The sequence below is a fragment of the Rana temporaria genome, chromosome 4, assembly GCF_905171775.1.
Source record: "Rana temporaria chromosome 4, aRanTem1.1, whole genome shotgun sequence".
NCBI classification, from domain to species: Eukaryota; Metazoa; Chordata; class Amphibia; order Anura; family Ranidae; genus Rana; species Rana temporaria.
Window position 1 is genome coordinate 239,369,276 of NC_053492.1, and position 22,018 is coordinate 239,391,293.

A 22,018-nucleotide genomic window follows, 5' to 3' on the forward strand; every position below is an offset into this window, starting at 1 on the left:
CCAAGCATGTGCAAGCAAAATACTGTTTTTATTGTCCTTGCATGTGATTGGGTATTCTTTGCAAGTGAAATTTCAACACATTCACTAAGAACTAGGGAAAAGTACCTTGCAAAGTGCAACTTTCCTTGCAAAGTGAACAGCCTAGTTGTCCTTAGTAAATCAGTATCTATACTTTGGTGAACTTTTTGTGATATTTTTTGATACATCCATTCTATCTCCACCAGTAGCTTAATTACTTGTTCACAGGTACAGTTGGGTCAGAGAATCAATAAGCATTAGTTGCACATTTATACTGTAGGTGGAAAGATAAACATAGTAGATATCCAGACTATATAATATTACCATAATACAGTGAGCATGCACGTCTATAGGTCCTTTCCGAAAGAGCCATAAATCCTGTTACGTATCATAGAACTATGACCATACATCAACCAGAATGTTCAAAGTAGAAGACAAAATAAAGTAAAAATAAAGAAGTGAGAGAGAGATAGAAAAAGTGAGACATAGAGAAAGAGAGAGAGAGAGAGAATGAGAGAGAGAGAATGTTCCAGGTCAAGTAAGCTAAAAGACTATTAGGTGGATTCAGAAAGACTTAGACTGGCGTATCAGTAGATACGCCAGCCTAAGTCTGAATGTGCGCCGGCGCTAATTTAAGCGTATTCTGGTAACCAGATACGCTTAAATTAGGCTCAGATACGAGCGGCGTAAGTGTCTTACATCGTCGTATCCTAAAGTGTAATTTTTAGGCTGACCGCTAGGTGGCGCTTCCATTGCGGTCGGCGTAGAATATGTAAATCACTAGATACGCCTATTCACGAACGCACGCCCGGCCGACGCAGTACAGATACGCCGTTTACGTAACGCATTATCAGGCCTAAAGTTATTCCATCAAATAGCTGGAATAGTAATGTTAAGTATGGTCGTCGTTCCTGCGTCAAAATTTGAAAATTTTACGTTGTTTGCGTAAGTCGTCCGTGAATAGGTATTTACGTCTACGTCAAAACCAATAGGACCGTGCAGCGTACTTTGCCGCAATGCACACTGGGATATGTACACGGACGGCGCATGCGCCGTTCCAAAAAAACGTCAATCACGTCAGGTCAACCCAATTTAACATAAAACACGGCCCCTCAGCCTATTTTGAATTAGGCGCGCTTACGCCCGCCGCATTTACGCTACGCCGCCGTAACTTGGCAGGCAAGTACTTTGTGAATCATGTACTTGCCTCGCTAACTTACGGCGGCGTAGTGTAAACACGATACACTACGCCACCGCAAGGATAAGCCTGCCTACCCGAATCTAGCTATATATCTAGGATAAAGATGGCTCAGAGATACTGACATGCTTTGCCTATCCAGGGGTCCATATGATCTAAAACTGATAAAGAATGTCACTGGTTGAGAGGAGAGTAAATACTATCGCAACAGGACCTTAGAAATAAACTAAAAAAAGGGAAACTTTCAGAATACTCGCGGAAACCCTACAAAAGCAATTTAACCAATTCTCCATGGAGTAAGACTAAAATGTACAACCCTCACACTGTCATTTAAGACTCTGACTTGTGGCTTGCACACACCATTTTATATAGGGTGTTAATAGCTCCAGCTCTCAAACAATACTTTTATGTTAAAGGTTCTTTGGGATTGAAAAAATGGTCTATACGATATAACCCTTTATTATTTCTACCACTTGAAAATTTATGAGGGTAGACTTGGTAGGAAGAGAGGAATATTGAAGAGTGGGGCTAGCGACATGTGGTGAGAGAGGAGGTGGGCTGATTTATGTAAAATGTCCCACAGGGCTAATGAGTAAGATAATGTGAGGACCAGAACGGGGGATCTAACTTTGGGAGGTAACCACTTTATCAGGTCTGTAGAAAATGAGGAGACCACTAGAGGTCCAATGGGGACCCAATCAGATGTTTCTATCTATATATATAAAACTCAACGTGTGTGTGTGTGTGTATGTATGTATGTTCCAGCATCACGTCCAAACGGCTAAAGATATTAACATGAAACTTGGCACACATGTTACTTATATGTCAGCAACAAACATAGGATAGGTGGTTTAACCCTTACCCACCCCCATTTGCCATGGTCGGGTTTTTCTTTAAAGTCCCATTCAACTCTATGGGAAATACATGTTACTTCATAACTTCCAAACGGCTGTACATATTTCGATAACTCTTGGTCACATGTTACTTATATTTCCACTTAAACTATAGGATAGTTAATTTATCCCTTAACTACCCCCATTTGTGAGGGTCGGGGTTTTTGTTTAAAGTCCCATGCAAATCAATGGGAAATGTATGTTCCCACATAACTTCTGTACACCTGGAGATATTTCAATAATACCTGGTACACATATTACTTATATGCCAAATAAAAATATATGACAGTTAAATTAACCCTTACCTACACCCTTATATAAAAGATGGGTATATTTATATTACTATGATTTTCCTCCCCAAAAGGTTAAGATAGGAAGACCGGGCAACGCCGGGTATTCAGCTAGTTGCAGAATAGATGACAGATATTTGAGCCAATTCGGATGCCTAATAGTTAAAAAAAATAGACTAGTGACACCTAGACCATCCCTAGTCCTGTGGCAGTAAAGTATTCTCTTGAAGAGCCTGCATCCTTTCTTTCCCCATGTAAATTGTGTTTTTGTTTTATGAAAAGTATGGCGATCCCTCATCAAAAGGATAGGAAGATATCTAAAATAATAGGCGAGCCTTTAGATGCTACTCCTATAGAAATACTTTTTTAGTGACATGCTTTGCTCTTAAGAAACTAACAGATTTTGTTTGTTTTGCCACTATGCTGTTCTCATTTGTAAAATGCTAAAGTTTCATGGTGAACATGGCAGGGTATAGCTTTTTAGTGTGTTATTCAGGTCAGTCCACGTGATTTTGCCAGCAGTCATCTTGTACAACTCATTATTTTCAATCCATCTTCCTCAGTTTTAGCACTTACAGGTGGAAAGTTATGTCAGTATAAATGACAATATACAGTATATAAGACAACACCTGTCATTCACCAGGCCTATCAATCACTGTGGTCAAACTGTGTGGTGGTCTTCTGTATTTTACAGGACATCACCCCTACTTTGAAACATCCAGTCGAATGTATTTGATCCCAAAGCCACAAATAATCAATTCTTCCTAGGCCCCAAACAAGGAATTAGAGAGCACAATACCTAATTTACAGCTTTTAAGATAATCATTATTGATTCTTTGTCCTTTTACTAAATCCACAACAGTAAAATGTGTCTGTATATGCAGTAAAGCATTCTTGTTATACTCACTGTGGAACCTAATGGGTTAAGCCTCCGCTTTGTGTAAAAGGGCTGTTTGATCCTTTCTTCTCTGATCCTCCTCTTCTTTCACAGTCCCCAATCCATCTCCTGATAGTACAAAGCCTTGGGGGCACTCTGCCCATGCTCAGTTTGATGTGTATTGCTATTTTTCTTTTTGGAGGAGGGTGCGTGTGATTAGCACAGGGCCAATAAGCACTGTCCAGACAGAGGGTTATGGGTCATGCAACCTCATAGAACAGTAAGGCCCCGTACAGACGACCGAACATGTCTGCTGAAACTGGTCCGCGGACCAGTTTCAGCAGACATGTTCGGTCGTGTGTAGGCCCAGCGGGCAGGATTCCAGCAAACATTTGCCCGCCGGGCCTTTTCCCAGCGGGCAAATATTTCCGGACTTGTTTCAAAACAGCCCGCTGGAATCCTGTCCCCTCGGACATGTTCGGTCGTCTGTACAGACCTACCGTACATGTCCGAGCGCCCGCCATCCCTCGCATGCATCGAATGACTTTGACGCATGCGTGGAAGCATTTAACTGGCAGGGCCGCCCACGTCGCCGCGTCATCATCGCGTCAACGGCGCGGACACGCTCCGCCTATTGTTTACGCGCGGATTTCTGTATGATGGTGAGTACAGCCACCATACAGAAATCCACGGGCATACATGTACGGTGAAAATGGTCCGGCGGACTGGTTTCATCGTACATGTATGCTCGTGTGTACGCGGCATCAGAGGAGAATGAAAACTCCTCCTACAAGCTTTGTCCAGTGCTTGGCCGGACACTAATAGAAGATACAAGACTGCTATATACTGCTGATGAGAAAAGATATTTAGTCGTTTATATTTACTAAAATAATTGCATTTCAATTCAATGTTTTGTGTACTGTGGGAGACCAGATATAGTGAAAGCAGGGTCCTGGGTTTAGTAATACTTTAAGCATCCACTAGTTTGTTGCATCCCTTCCAGGGAATGATGAAGAAGAAACTGTGAGCCACTTCCCCTTCTTCTTTACTAAGGGTAATATCTAATCCCCAAGTAGAAAGGTAATGTTAGGTTAGATCTTAATTTTTTCCCCAGAAGTATTTGTCTCATTGGTCCCAGAATTAACCAATTTTTCTGTTCATGTCATCGATACTTATATATTTTTTATTGAGATTTTTAAATTTTTAAAATACAAATGACAACAAAAAGCAAAACGATACAAGTACCAACATCCCGTAGTTTACAATGTTTATATCACAGAAACCACGTCATGCATCAGCATTAATCTGAGTATAACAATCAATAAAGCTCGGATCTATATGGATGACAAAAAAGAGTATTCTTTTATTCCTAAAAAGATTAGTGACCTCTTTGCTTGATATAAACAACCAAATCTCAGGAAAATGACCACAGGCACATACATTTTCAGACAACGAACACTTAAACCCTTTTCACACAGAGTCGTTTTTCAGTTGCTTTTGGTCTAAAAATGGCGCCTGTTAAGCTCCTGAAAAACGCCTCCCCTGCAGCCCTAGTGTGAAAGACTGAGGCCCAGATTCACGTAGATTGGCGCATCTTTGAGCGGGCGTAACGTATCCTATTTACGTTACGCCTCCGCAACTTAGACGGGCAAGTGCAGTATTCCTAAAGCACTTGCTCCGTAAGTTGCAGCGGCGTAGCGTAAATAGGCCGGCGTAAGCCCGCCTAATTCAAATGTGGAACAGGGGGGCGTGTTTTATGTAAATGTTCTGTGACCTGACGTGATTGACGTTTTTAACGAATGGCGCATGTGCCATCCGTGGACATATCCCAGTGTGCATTGCTCCAAATACGCCGCAAGAACGTATTGGTTTTGACGTGAACGTAAATTACGTCCAGCCCCATTCACGGACGACTTACGCAAACAACGTAAAATGTTAAAAATTTGACGCGGGAACGACGTCTATACTTAACATTGGTACGCCTCATGTATGCCTCATATAGCAGGGGTAACTTTACGCCAGGAAAAGCCTAACGTAAATGGCGTATCTGTACTGCGTCGGCCGGGCGTATGTTCGTGAATTCGCGTATCTAGCTGATTTACATATTGCTAGGTGTAAATCAGCGTACACGCCCCTAGCGGCCAGCGGAAATATGCAGTTAAGATCCGACGGCGTAAGAGACTTACGCCAGTCAGATCTAATACAAATCTATGCGTAACTGATTCTAAGAATCAGGCGCATAGATACGACGGCTCAGACTCAGAGATACAACAGCGTATCTGGAGATACGCCGTCGTATCTCCTTTGAGAATCTGGGCCTGAGTGCTTTTACACTGGAGCTGTGCTCTTGCAGGATGTTAGAAAAAGTCCTGCAAGCAGCATCTGCCCATTTAAATGAAGGGGTGCTTTTAACCCCTTTTTAATCCCTTCTAGGGGGTTAAATGCGGCCAGCGGAGTGGCTTAAAAAAATGAATATTTGTTAATATAGTGCAAAGTAAAAAAGAATGCAGCCATCACATCAAAGAATTGGTAAGCTGCAATATAATAAACATTTGCTTTTGGCGTTTAATACCTATTTAAATTGTATGTTTTTTCTTTACATCACAACAAAGCTTATCAGAGTCTTTATGCATAAAAAATGCTGATCAAAAAATGCTAAATGCCAAATCTCAAATATTACATTCTTATGATGTGATGGCTGCAATATTTGTTTTAAGGCTTCTTTCTTCTATTTTGACCAGATGATCCAGCCAGTCTGTTTATTTTCAAAAGATCGAGCTCTCCAGCAGAATGTATCAGTTACAGAGATAAGACAGACCATTTAACACTAGCAGCGGTGCTTCCAATGATCAGCTTTTATTAATTGATGTAAAACCTTTATACCAAAAGGTAAAAAATGTTTGCTGTATTTGCTTATAAACTAAAATTGAAATTGAAAAGTGTCCATAAATCACACCAATCTTCAAGTGATTAAGCAGTGATTGATCAATGAATGGTATCTTTCTTGAAGAAATCTTGATACAAACTTTCCACCACACCTCATGTGCTTGTGAATCCACTCCCAAAGGAAAAAAACTCACCAACAATTTTCACTTGTTAACTTTTATGTGCTAATTTTTATGTGTTTATTTACGTTATTTTAATATAATCACTTTACTAGTACTGTTTTATGAAACAGAGCGCTACTATTTTTTTCACTAAAGATTCACTATATACATTTCTATTTAAGTAGCAGCTGTAGGTAATCAAGTTTATCATGTGCGCAGTGGTGGTTTAGAAAGTTACTAGAGGGCGTTAATTAGCTTTGTTTACCAGCGTGTAGTCTATGTCTTATATATAAAGGTTCTTTGTGTATGAACTTAAACCTATCTAGTAAAATTGAGCAAATGGTTGTATCTGTCTTTAGAACTGCCCAATGTTTGTCAATGATTTTCTCTTTTTTTTTACGTTGCACATTATAATCCAATTTAGTGCTTTCTCATATTCCTTATTCTCATGTGTTGGCTGCACCTTACCCTTTATAAACTCACTTCTATGAATATTTTTTACTTTATTAATTTCTTTTTATATCTTTTTTGGATAAACCTCTCACTCAGAAGCTTTGATTGCTGCAAGAAGTATTCGCTCTTAATGCTATTCTGTTTCAGTTTTATTTATTGTCTCCTCAGGATATTGCACAGACAGGACGCGTGGGAGTTGGTTACAAGGAAGCAGGAGCTGTGTCATCTCATGGGAGCCAGGGTCATCAGGACCAATCAGACAGTAGGATTCACTAGCAATAATCTTGATTAGGCATATTCGAGGAATTAATCGGAGAAGCGAAATTGGACCCAATAAAACCATCTGGTCTTGTGTTCCTCCGCCTTATCTCGCAGAACCGAGGTCAAGTCTTCCATTTGCTCTATATCTTTCACCCTTGCTAACCATTGTGCCACCATTGGCGCAGATTGTTGTTTCCATAGGGGCGGGATGCACGCTTGTGCAGCATTAAGAAGGTGTTTGAGAAGGGATTTATGATAATGTTTCCTTGATAAAGGGGCAAGGTTTAGTAGAATTGCGGCCAGGTAGCCCTGTAGGGAAATGTCAGTGAATTTATGTATGAGTTTGAGGACTGGTTCCCAAAAAGTTTTGAGCACAGGGCATTCCTAGAAGTTGTGCAAGATGGTTCCCTGGTGAAGGCCACAGCTCCACCCTCTCTTGTTCTGACCAGGCTCCCCTCTGCCACAGTTACCATTTTGGCCACATTGCTATGGCAGTATTCTGCCACTGGAACTCAGTAGCTAAAGCTGTAAATGAAACATACAAGTAGACCAAAATAGTAGATAACCCACATCAGAGTGCCTCCTTTTGAATGCTTTTGTCCGAGGTTTCAAAGAAACATTGTACCTGGAAGGAGAAAGCTACTACTGTGCTCTCTGTTTACATAACCCACAGAGGTTGATTTACTACAGCTCTGTATACAATCCAATCAGCTTCCATCATTTTGTCTTTTCTCAAAGTCTAATTGAACAAGCTGAAGTTAGAAGCTGATTGGCTACCATGCACAGCCGCACCAGATTTTGCACTCTCCTGTTTTAGTAAATAAACCCCATTGTGTTTTGGGAGCATTTTGTCATGTATTAAATGTTTACTTGTATAACAATGATTATTTTGAATATTTAAATAAAATATATACACTATCAATATAAAAACTAAAACAAAATTGATATACTGTATATACTCGAGTTTAAGCCGAGTTTTTTTAGCAAATTTTTTTGTGCTGAAAATGCCCACCTAAAGTCACCTTTTTGCGTCTGATCTCCCCGAATTTGGGTGCCCGTTTCTGGCCGGCCGTAGGTCCCTTGGACCCCAAACGTGACACACATGTAGCCCCACTCTTTCTCTACAAGTGTGCAAAGTTTGTTGGCTCCTACGGCCGGGGAGCACAAATTTTTCAAATCCAGGCACCCCTTCATAGACTCCCATGTTAAACGTCAGTCTAGTCATGGACACAGTGAGGCATGGGCACAGTTTAATGGGAAATGTCCAGACTAGGGGGCTACCCTCAATGACCACGAGGGCCTAACACTACATTGCCAGCTTCCACCCAAACTCCACTGCCCAAGCTGGGCTGACCCTGAGTATTTGAGGGGGCTTGTCCCCCTGCCAACCCATCTGTTGGGGATTGGTTAGGACCCTCAGAATACTCCAGGCAGCTCCTCCTCACCTCCACAGCCATTCTTGCAGCAAGTTTCAGAAGTAGGGGGAGGTTTCAGAGATGCTGCCTGTGAGTCACCCAGCCTTCCCTAAATCACTCAAACCCTGACCCAGAAAAACACAGGCTTGGCTGCCAGTCAAGCCAAACAATTCACCTACTCTAATAAAAACTCTACTGTAACACACTAGAGGGTGCTACACATTTAAACCCTTTTATTGAATAAACATTACTACACTATTGGTGGCTTGGCACCATTCTCTCCCTCTTCTCTCTTGCTGTGCGGGAAATCGCATGTGATTCGGACAGGAATCTCACAGCATTCCTGTTCAAATCATATGCGATTCTTTGCAGTGCGATTTGAGCCCATTTATTTTGTATGGGCTCAAATCACACTATAAATGTATCGGTTTTAGGTATCGGAGAATTTGCACGAGTACAAGTGCTCATGCAAATGCTTAATATCGGCACGGATACTTAGGTTTTAATGGCTAAGGCAGAATAAAATCATCAGTAATATTGAAAATCAATTAGTCAGAGGACTGCCAAAGCCACTAATACAATGTTGGTACATTCAGTTCCATGTGACAAAATCAAAATCACTTTAGAAAACATTATCTTTGTTACTTGTTATTCCATTACATTTCATGACCAACAATAATGATAACAGGTTTTAGCCAACTCTATGCAAAAGTTATTCTTGTGTACCCATGGGTGAGGGGTTGATTGGCACAATAAACAGTAAAATGCCACCTTTTTATTTCCCTTCCAATTTTTTATTGTCTTATGTTTTAATTCAACAGTAAACCAAGGCCCCTGGATCACCAGGGTGAAAACTAGACAAGAAATAAACTCTTGGCACCAATATAAGATTTGTAAACAAAATCAGCAGGTTATTTTAAAGCCATATCTCACACTTTCTTCTAGTAAACCGAATAAAATCAGCTCCCTCTCATCCAGTTTATTTTACAGCTAAAAACAGAGCCGTATTGAATGGAATCCAGTAATTTTATAGGTAAAAATTGTAGTCATTAAGCTTTGAAGAGTTTTCCAACATTAATTATAAAGTCTCTGAGTCTGGATAACATATTGTTAACAGTTTTTGTGCATGTGCTAATGGCAACATGGATGATTTCCAATGTTTTATTGAGGAAACAGCAATTAAAATGTTGAAGGCTGCAATGTGCATGAGAACTCACAATGATCTTTAAAATGTGTTTAACCAACTGAGGGGCACATTTATCAAATGAGTGGAATTTTCCCCTATTGACTGTGATCCAGTTCACACATTGCCAGTAAAATGCAATAGTGATGCTGATCTGTAAGAATATAAGAGACCAATGTAATACGTTTCATAAAAGAAGGAGAAATGTATGACAGACATAGGCCAGAGAAGTAGGGAAGATTATTTTTCCAAATGTGCCCTTTTTTCAACTTTTTAGGGGGAATCATTGTACCCACTAGGCAACACAGTGGCTTGGTGGTTAGCACTTCTGCCTTAAAGCACTAGTATTCTCAGTGCTAACCTGGGCCAATGCACTATCTGCATGGAGTTTGCATGTTCTTCCTCTGCTTGCATGGGTTTCCTCCAAAGATGTGTTGGTAGGTTAATTAAATCCTGTCTAAACTTGCCCCAGTGCATGTACTGTATGTATGTGAGCTAGGACCATTCGATTATAAGCTTCATGAGGGAAGGAACTGATGTGAAGGTAAAGTACTGCAATATGTTACTGGTACTATACAAATGTCTGTAATAAATTCATTTAAGTCTAGTGTATACAGAAGATCAGTCAGTGCATTTGGGAATGACATTTCTGTGTCTTCTTAACCAAGAGTTGGATTGCAATAATTGTTTTTTTCTATTTTGGATGACTCCAGTGCTTTTTATGAAATTCAGAGTTTACAGATGTCACCTAAACTTGAGCACTACAGCACCATTAGTACCAGTTCTTATAAATGTTTTTAAAACAATCCATTATGCTGTTCAAACAAAATATGCTAAATATACTCAATTTCACCAGCACATAAGTAAACACTACACAGGTTTTTAAAGTAGTTTATAAGGCAGCTCCGGGGGTCTTCTTCTGACTTTGGGGGTCTTTCGACTTCTCCCTTCTGCTGGTCACCACCGCTGTCTTCTTTCAGCTCTTTTACCAGCGGGGGCCCGGTCTTCTCCCTTCTTCCGACCTCGGGGGTCTTCTTCTGACTTCGGGGGGTCTTCTTCCGACTTCAGGGATCTTCCGACTTCTCCACTCTCTTCTCCCGCTCTACGGTTCTTTTTCCCTTCTGCCGGGCACCACCGATGTCTTCTTTCAGCTCTTTCACCAGCGGGGGCCCGGTCTTCTGCGTCGCCTTATTCTCTTCTTCTCCTCTTCGATGTTGACTCGACGCTCCCTGCCGCTGTAATGCCGGGTGTGCGGTGCACGATGATTTATATAGACCTCTTATGACGTCACAGTTCCAGCATGCTCTGAGTGGAGACGACATAACCCCGCTCCCTTATGTCGTCACCACCCGGAGCATGCTGGGACTGTGATGTCATAAGAGGCCTATATAAATCGCCAAGATTTTCCGCACACGAGTCTTGATCCGACTTCTGGTGCGACCTCTATTGAAATCAATGAGCTCCCATAGGGAACCATTGATTTTGAATAGAGAAAGAAACGCCGGACGAGGCTTAACACATCGTTAAGCCTCGTTAAATCACATTTTCCGGTGTCTGACATCTTTACAGCTCTAATGCTAGAGCTTCAGAACGCACTGGTCCTGGTTTTTTTTTTTCAGCTTAAAAACGGCTCAGCCATTTACAGCTCAAAAACGTCATGGTGGGCATGAGGCCATAGGCTAACATGGAGAGCCGTTTTTAAGCTGCAAAAAACGCTCAGAAAAGTGGCTGTAAAAACGTCCATGGACATGAGGCATAAGGTGCGTATACAGAACCCTGAACAATTTGTCTACAGTTGCATCTTTTACTTTAGAGTGGACCTTTCATTAAAAGGTCCTACTACTGAGATCCTGGGAATGCAGATATCCTGAATATTGTGAGAAAACACTTCTGCACCATATGCAAGATTCTGGATGTTTCATTTTCACAGGATCTCACAGGAAGGAACATGAAGTGGAGAAAACTGGGTGGAAGTCTAGCTTTTCTCCATAAGTTATGTTTTTAATAGCTACGAAGTGGCATTTTAACCTAGGGATAAGCCTGAATGTAAGAAGCAGGCTTTGCATTTTAGCAAGGTGTGCTTTAAATAGACTGTCAATGAACACACACATGAATGTGATTCTAAAGGCAGATTTTTTTTTAGCTTAATACATTCTATGCCTTAAGGTAAAAACTTTGTGGGTGCAACCCCCCTTATATTTATTTCCCTTTGCCCTATCTCAATCCAGCGATGTGCACAAGAGTAGCGGCTCTCCCAGGTCTCTCTCCTCATTGTCTCACACAATAGCAGGAGCCATTAGCTCCTGCTGCTCGCAATCAAAGACAAGGTAGCCAATGAGGAGAGAGCAGGGGCATGGCCAAGCCGTGCTCTGTGTGTTAATGGAGAAATGCCCATTCACAGGAGCGCAGCTCATGAGCGAGACAGCTCGAGTGCCCCCATGTAGCTTAAAGCGGATGTGCCACTAAAAAAATATATTAAAAGCCAGCAGCTACAAATACTGCAGCTGCTGACTTTTAATATAAGGACACTTACCTGTCCTGGAGTCCAGCGCCGTCCGCAGCAAATTACGAGCGATCGCTCGTCACCCTGCTGTTCCCCCCTCCATCCACGGTGAGGGAACCAGGAAGTGAAGCGCTCCGGCTTCACTGCCCGGTTCCCTACGGCGCATGCGCGAGTCACGCTGCGCCCGCCGATTGGCTCCCGCTGTGTGCTGGGAGCCGAGTGTTCCCAGCATACAACGGGGGACGGACGGGAAGTAAGGAAAAAACCCGTCTTTTGCCCGCATCGTAGGGCCGGAAGTGGGTGCATATACCTGTCTGTAGACAGGTATCTGCACCCCCCTCCCCCCTGAAAGGTGTCAAATGTGACAGCGGAGGGGGGGAGGGTTCCGATCAGCGGGACTTCAATTTAGAGTGGAGATCCGCTTTAAACTCTATTTAACCATGCGCCATCACAATATTCAGTGCATTTTAGCCACACACATTTTCACTGCAGTGTGCTCTTCCTAGTCCCTAAGTGTCCCTCATTTTCAAGTTCTAAAGTTAGGAGGTATGTTATTATAAAACAATAAAATTACAGCATTTTTACATTTCTGTTATAAAATTACTGAACGATTTAGACATGAGGTAGAAGAAAGTATATGTCTGTACTAAAATGGCTATAAACAAATTCCCATTTTGACAATGTATTTTGCACAAACATTTACAACAAGAAGACCTGATGCATCACTAATTATAATAAGATAGGTTAAAAATAACAGCTAATTCCTAATTGTTATAAAGCATCAACGGAAAGGTCTAGTGGCACAGTTTAAATTTCTGCTCAATAATATGCGAGTGTTGGATCAAATGGCAGCTAAATGTGGAAAGATTGATTTTAATAGTAAAATATTTTTTTTTTTAATGTTTTAATTCCATTTACTGTTTGACAGTGGCAGTCTTATCGGTAAAAAAATCTTTGCATGTTTACTATAAACACAAGACTGGTCCGCTCATTCTGCCATTCATAACATTCCAAAATGTTCACATCTTGCAGATCATTATAAATATCTCCAGGAGGAATGTGTCATCTTTAAACGGATGTCAATAAAACCAACCACAAGATCTTTTTAAAAGCAGGCCAAGTTTTGGTAGAACATGATAAAAGATTTATTGGGTGAGAAAAATAAAAAAAGAATGGGAAGAAAAAAAAAACATTTTAAAAAGATGTACTTTTGGAAAACATATAAAAACCATTTGCTAAATAACATTTTAGAAATAACACGGTACCTCCTCTGACACATTTTATCTGAAACAGGATTTAAATTTTGAACAGCGTCACACGTCTTGTATGCAGCATATATTATAAAGTTTATTTTATGCGTTTGATGTAAGATAAAATGCTTTATGATTTCACACTATACTTTGTAGTTCATAAAAGAATAATCAAAGCAAATGTTTCTTTTCACCATGCTACAGCCCCTTCTGAAATCAAATTGCTTGTGAAGCCCTCTCTCTTGATGTGTTTAGTGGTTCCATGTGGTATCTTTCTCCAGAGGGATTGTTAAAAAATAAAAACAGGTCCTGTCTAATAATGCCATTCGAATAACATTGTGGAAATTAGGGCCTGTGTTCAAGGAAACGTGCAGAAAAAAGTGCTAGGTATTTGTGCTTATTTTCTTGTGATTTAAAGCCTAAACTTTTCTAGGGGCTTTTACACATATGGCTAGATTTAAAGAGATGGCAACTTTGCGGCGGCGTAGCTTAGCGTGTTTAGGCTACGCCGCCGTAAGTTAGCGAGGCAAGTACTTGATTCTCAAAGTACTTGCCTGCTAAGTTACGGCGGCATAGCCTAAAGCGGACGGGCTTAAGGGCGCCTAATTCAAATTTGTCTGAGGGGGCGTGTTTTATGATAATGAGGCTTGACCCGACGTGATTGACGTTTTTTTTTAACTGCGCATGCGCCAGGCACCTACATTTCCCAGTGTGCATTGCGGCTAAGTCCGCCGCACGGGCCTATTGATTTCGACGTGGACGTAAACAACGTAAATCCCTATTCACGGACGACTTACGTAAACAACGTAAAATTTTCGAATTTCGAAGCGGGAACGGCGGCCATACTTTAACATTACTATTCCATCTATTAGATGGAATAACTTTAGGCCTGATAATGCGTTATGGAAACGGCGTAAATGTACTGCGGCGGCCGGGGCTACGTTCGTGAATAGGCGTATCTACTGATTTACATATTCTTTGCCGACCGCAATGGAAGCGCCACCTAGCGGCCAACCTAAATATTGCAACCTAAGATAGGACGGCGCAAGTCATCGTATCTTAGATATGTTTAAGCGTATCTCTGTTTGAGAATACACTTAAACATAGGTCGGCGCAGATTCTGAGTTAGGTCGGCGTATCTACTGATACGCCGACCTAACTCTTACTGAATCTAGCTAATAATAGTGTGAAAGGGATAGAACCCACATCAGATTTTTAGTTCTCTTTTGTGATGGAATATAAATTTGACAGAAATAGCAAAAAAAGAGTATTTAATTAGAAGGAAAGAAAATATGTTTTTTAAATATATAGGTAATACTACTACTAATAAAAATAAATATAATTTTATAGAAACACAGTGCTATCCTCACTATATATATATACATATATACATACACACAGTATCTCACAAAAGTACAACCCTCACATTTTTGTAGATATTTTATTATATCTTTTCATGTGACAACACTGAAGAAATTACACTTTGCTACAATGTAAGGTAGTGAGTGTACAGTTTGTATAACAGTGTACATTTGCTGTCCCCTCAAAATAACTCAACACACAGCCATCAATGTCTAAACCGCCGACAACAAAAGTGAGAGCACCCCTAAGTGAAAATGTCCAAATTGGACCCAATTAGCCACTTTCCCTCCCTGATGTCTTGTGATTCGTTAGAGTTACAAGGTCTCAGGTGTGAATGGGGAGCAGGTGTGTGAAATTTGGTGTTATTGCTCTCACTCATCTCATATTTGTCACTGGAAGTTCAACATGGCACCTCATGGCAAAGAACTCTCTGAGGATCTGAAAAAAAGAATTTTTGCTCTACATAAAGATGGCCTAAGCTATAAGAAGATTGCCAAGACCCTGCAACATGATGGCCAAGACCATACAGCGGTTTAACAGAATAGGTTAACTCAGAATAGGCCTCGCCATGGTTAAGCAAAGAAGTTAAGTGCATGTGCTCAGCATCATATCCAGAGGTTGTCTTTGGGAAATAGACGTATGAGTGCTGCCAGCATTGCTGCAGAGGTTAAAGGGGTGGGAGGTGAGCTTGTCAGTGCTCAGACCATACGCCACACACTGAATCAAATTGGTCTGCATGGCTGTCGTCCCAGGAGGAAACTTCTTCTAAAGATGATGCACAAGAAAGCCTGCAAATAGTTTTCTGAAGACAAGTAGACTAAGGACATGGATTACTGGAACCATGTCCTGTGGTCTAATGAGACCAAGATAAACTTATTTGGTTCAGATGGTGTCAAGGGTGTGTGGTGGCAACCAGGTGAGGAGTACAAAGACAAATGTGTCTTGCCTACAGTCAATCATGGGGGTGGGAGTGTCATAGTGTGGGGCTGCATGAGTGCTGTCGGCACTGGGGAGCTACATTTCATTGAGGGAACCATGAATGCCATCATGTACTGTGACATATTGAAACAGAGCATGATCCCCTCCCTTCGGAGACTGGGTCACAGGGCAGTATTCCAACATGATAAGGACCCCAAACACACCTACAAGACAACCACTGCCTTGCTAAAGAAGCTGAGGGTAAAGGTGATGGACTGGTCAAGCATGTCTCCAGACCTAAACCCTATTGAGCATCTGTGGGGCATCCTCAAACGGAAGGTGGAGGAGCACAAGGTCTCTAACACCCACCAGCTCTGTGATGTCGTCATGGAGGAGTGGAAGAGGACTCCAGTGGTAACCTGTGAAGCTCTGGTGAACTCCATGCCCAAGAGGGTTAAGGCAGTGCTGGAAAATAATGGTGGCCACACAAAATATTGACACTTTGGCCCGATTTGAAAATTTTCACTTAGGGTGTACTCACTTTTATTGCCAACGGTTTAGACCAGGGGTCTCAAACTGGCGGCCCTCCAGCTGTTGCGAAACTACAAGTCCCATCATGCCTCTGCCTGTGGGAGTCATGCTTGTAACTGTCAGCCTTGCAATGCCTCATGGGACTTGTAGTTTCGCAACATCTGGAGGGCCGCCAGTTTGAGACCCCTGGTTTAGACATTAATGGCTGTGTTTTGTTTTATTTTGAGGGGACAGACATTTTGCACTGTTATACAAACTGTACACTCGCTACTTTACATTGTAGCAAAGTGTCATTTCTTCAGTGTTGTCACATGAAAACATATAATAAAATATTTACAAAAAAGTGAGGGGTGTACTCAATTTTGTGAGATACTGTCTGTACAGCAGGGCTCAAAATTTCAAGTCCTGAGCCACTAGCCAGTACTTAAAAGTTCCTCCCCCACCAGTTGCCTCACCCAAACCCTCCCCTGTCCTGCCCCTAAAAATGTTTTATGCAGAATGAAGTTCCAAAAATAAACATTAACAACTACTTTAACAATATTAACATAAAACATATCAGTACCCATCAGTGCAGCCTCATCAGTGCAGCCTCACTGTGCACATCAAATGCAGATTTACAGTGCCCATCATTGCAGTCTCACTGTGCTCATCATTGCAGCCTCACTGTGCCCATCAAATGCAGCTTTACAGTGCCCATTAATGCAGCCTCACTGTGCCCATCAATGCAGTCTCACTGTACCCATCAATGCTGCCTCGCTGTGCCCACCCTTGCAGCCTCACTGTGCCCATTATTGCAGTCTCACTGTACCCATCAAATGCAGCTTTAGGCTGCCCAAGAATGCAGCCTCACTGTGCCCATCAATGCACTCTCACTGTGCCCATCAGCGCAGCCTCACTGTGCCCATCATTGCAGCCTCACTGTGCCCATCAAATTACACTTTACGGTACCCATGAATGCAGCATCACTGTGCCCATGAATGCAGCTTTACTGTGCCCAAAAATGCAGCCTCACTCCCCATGAATGCAGCCTCACTGTGCCCCTTAAATGCAGCCTCACTGTGCCCATAAATGCAGCTCACTGTGCCAATAAATGGAGCCTCACTGCCCACAAATGTTTTTTTTTTGTCAGAGGCTCAAATGTAATTGGACAAATAAATATAATCATAAATAAAATTCATTTTATTTCATAAAGTAAATTTTTTAGATTTTGTTGAGAATACTTTACTGGCAATGGCTGCCTGAAGTTTGTAACCCATGGACATTACCAAAAACTGGGTTTCCTCCTTTCTGATGCTTTGCCAGGCTCTAACTGCAGCTGTCTTCAGTTGATCTTTGCTTGTGGGTCTTTCTGCCTTTAATTTTGCCTACAGCAAGTGAAATGCATGCTCAATTGGGTTGAGATCAGGTGATTGACTCGGCCATTGCAGAATATTCCACTTCTTTTCCTTCAAAAGCTCCTGGGTTGCTTTTGCAGTGTGCTTTGGATCATTGTCCATCTATACTGTGATTGACAATCAATTTTGCTGCATTTGGCTGAACCTGGGCTGACTGTATATCTGTAAACATTTCAGAATTCATCTGGCTGCTTCTGTCTTCTGTCGCATCATCAATAAACACCAATGACCCAGTGCCACTGGAAGCCATGCATGCCCATGCCATCATGCTGCCTCCACCATGTTTTACAGATGATGTTGTGTGCTTTGGATCATGAGCCGTTCCAAGCCTTCTCCACACTTTTTTATTCCCATCATTCTGGTACAGATTAATCTTAGTTTCCTATGTCCAAAAAATGCTTTTCCAGAATTGGTCTGGCCTTTTTAGATGTTTTTTTGCAAAGTCTAATCTGTCTTTTCTATTCTTCCAGCTTATGAATGTTTTGTACCTTATGGTGAAGCCTCTGTATTTGCTCTTGTGAAGTCTTCTCTTGATTGTAGACTTTGACAATAATATGCCCACCTCCTGGAGAGTGTCCTTCTCTTGACTGAATGTTGTGAATGGGTTTCTCTTTACCATAGAGAGGATCCTGCGATCATCCACCACTGTTGTTTTCCGTGGACATCCAGGCCTTTTTATGTTGCTGAGCTTACTTACTCAGAATGTACCAAACTGTTGATTTGGCCACTCCTAATGTTGCTGTTATCTCTCTGATGGATTAGTTTTTTGTTTTTGAAGCCTTGTTTTACTTACATGGACAGCTCCTTTGAACGCATGATCACAGCAATAGATTCCAAATGCAAATACCACACTAAGGCCCCGTACAGACGACCAAACATGTCTGCTGAAACTGGTCTGCGGGCCAGTTTCAGCAGACATGTTCGGTCGTGTGTAGGCCCGAGCGTGCAGGATTTCAGCAAACATTTGCCCGCCGGGCCTTTTCCCAGCGGACAAATATTCCTGGACTTGTTTTAAAACAGTCCGCTGGAATCCTGCCCGCTCGGACATGTTCGGTCGTCTGTACAAACCTACCGTACATGTCCGAGCGCCCGCCATCCCTCGCATGCGTCGAATGACTTTGATGCATGCATGGAAGCATTTAACTGACAGGCCCGCCCACGTCGCCGCGTCATCGACGCGGCGACACCGCGGACACGCCCCGCATATTGTTTACGTGCGGCTTTCTGTATGATGGTTAGTACAGCCATCGTACAGAAAGCCCCGGCAGACATGTACGGTGAAAACGGTCCGGCGGACCGGTTTCATCGTACATGTTTGCTGGTGTGTACACGGCCTTAGAATTAACTCCAGACCTTTTACCTGCTTAATTGATGAATAAATAATGAAGAAGTAGCCACACCTTGCCATAAAACAGCTTTTGATTCAATTATCCACTTACTTTTGATCCCTTGTGGCAATGTCCAAATATATATACATATATATATTGTCATGGACCTTGGAGTAATGGAGTGGTTACTGAGCTATATTGAGACATTTCCATTATGTGATAAGCCTGTTTAAAGCCTTTGTGATTATCAGGTGTGGGTGTCTTCTGTCGGAGACAGCCCGTCTGAAGATGTAAGTGTTTATGCTAAGTGCCTTTGTTCTGTTCTAAAGGTCAGAAGCCTCCTGTCAGGAGCATTGAATTAGCATTCTATTGTCTAAAGCAGGGATCCTCAAACTACGGCCCTCCAGCTGTTGCGGAACTACACTTCCCATGAGGCATTGTAAAGCTCTGACATTCACAGACATGACTAGGCATGATGGGAATTGTAGTTCCTGAACACCTGGAGGGCCGTAGTTTGAAGACCCATGGTCTAAAGCAATGTAACCTCTCAGAGGTAGTAATTAAGTAGACCGGGTTATTGTGTACATTGATTACCCCCTGGGGCTTCTGTCTCAATACACAAGTCTTTCTATCCAAGCTATTGGACCAATCCCTGTTGACTATTTCAAGTCCTCATTTGCATGGTCAAGGAGGACTTGAGTGAAGACTGGATACTTTACAATTGACCAATAGGAAAGCGGTTGTTGGGAGTGGGATGTTCCAAATTCTGTATAAAAGTGTGCTGTGTATTTGAAAATAAAGAGTCCTGCTTGAACTTACATACAGCCTGCCTGGTGTTTGTTCTTAATGGGTCTGAATGGCACATAGCTGTAGTTCGGACCCCGGAACCTTGGATGACTGGACCATCAGACGCTGCAATCTGCAAGCTGACTCACTGGTAGCAGAGGAGTGTCGGGAGAGCAGGACCTGGGCGAGCAAGGATCTCGTCACATATATATATATATATAGACCTAACTGAATATATATATATATATATATATATATATATATATATATATATATATATATATATATATATATATATATATATATATATATATATATTGTGAGAACTAGCATTAAATGTAGAGCTTGAAGGACACTGTCACTGTGTTTTCTTTTTAAGGGCTTTGTTTGCCTATTTTTATTAAAGCATTCATTTTCCCATCAACTGCTCTGGCATTATATGCCAGTCCCTGTCTGTTTCCTACAGACTGTTCACTGACCAATTTGGTGCACACAGCTAGCAGCCTTTTGCTGCACTGGCTCCCACGTGGCGCCCTCCTGACTCCTGTGCCAGACCTCCTGTAGATAGACATAATCTAATAGATAAACATGATCTAAATAATATAAAGTACATAATCAAATGTGCAAACAATTCATCCATAATACCAAGTAAGATATAACACTGTCCCAAATTATATAGTCCAAAAAGTGCAATCACAGCTAAATAAAGGGCAAATGTGTAGCAACCAATATGTATTCTTCAGGTGTATCTTACTGCAACCACATGGGTGTGCTAATGTCTGTATAGTACTCTCCTACTCCACGTATTCCATTACTTTAGCAGTGCACTGAAAATTAGGTGCAAATGTGAAGTTTCTTCAAAACAGACGGCCATCTTTGTACTCCAAGGGAGGCCAAAGCAAGTGAGGTATCACTAAGCTAATGGCTGCTGACAGGGAAAAGTAAACTAATCTAACTTTTGTGGTGTAGTGGAGAGTTGGTATCAATATGTGCAAGTGGAGGTTTTAGGAATATCATGAGTTAAAGAAAAGAGGAGCGAAGGAAGCGTAACGCTCTTTAATGCTCTTACAACATCTCATCTGATGGACAAAGTGTTTACTGATCTTTTGTTAATATCAAAGCAGTAGTAAACCGCTGTGTGTTTTTTTTTCTTGGAACCTACAAAGTAAAGCCATAATGTGGTAGTTAACACCTCCCTCTCGACAGTGGACTCACCTCTAATGCCTATCCTGGGGAACCCGGAATTTCTTCTGGGCTTAAGAGACCACCACTTTACCACTCATACATTTAAGTCACTAGAGAGGTTTAGACGACAATTAACCATATTTGAAGAATATTGCTCAAAGGAGGGGACTCTGTCACAAACACTCTAAAAAATGTACACCTTACTGATTTCCCCCCTGGAACAACCAAACCTATCTTGGATAGAGAAATGGGAGAGAGAGATGAACTGTAAGTTTACAACTAGCCAAAGACGAATTATGAACTCTCGCTGAAATCATCTATTTGTACTAAGATTCAATAGATGAATTATAAAATATTAACAAGATGGTACTATACCTCACAGAGGCTACATAAATCCTATCCTGAAACATCAGACTGGTGCTGGAGATGTATGGAGGAGGGAGGTACGATGTTACATATTTTTTGGTCATGTCCAAAAATAACATCTTACTGCAAGGAAGTACGAAAATTTACAGACTATAGGATACCAGAGGACCCAGCCTTTTTCTTACTACATATTATGAATATCCCTGTCAAAAAATACAAGGAATCTATCTTACAACATTTAGTAAACGCGGCCAAAGCATGTATTCCACTAAGGTGGAAAAATACGCTACCTCCTACGGTCGGATGCTGGTTCTATAAAGTGGAAGAGATAAATAAGATGGAAGATCTTACACTTTCAGCACAAAACCAACAAGAAAAGTACTCTGAGGTATGCAGACAGTGGAACATGTTTATTTCTTCTGAAGAAGGTCTGACCTTGCTTAACTCATTAAGGTCAGATATAGGTATTACAACTAAAACAGCTAATAACTAGTTATCCATTAGTTATCCAGGGTACCCCCATCCCTTAGTCTTCCCTTCCCCTCTTTCCCCTTTTAAAATTTGTTGGTGTTTCTCCCCCCTCTTTTTTTGTTTTGTTTTTGTCTATAATCCAGAAAATGGAAAATGGATAGGGCGATTACAGATAGACTGAATGGGGGTGGTCCCCCTGCTCACCGTAATATCAGCATGGCATCCTCCTCAGGGGTGTATGGAGTGTGCTATGAAGGATTTGACTATTATTTTGTGATGATCGATTATT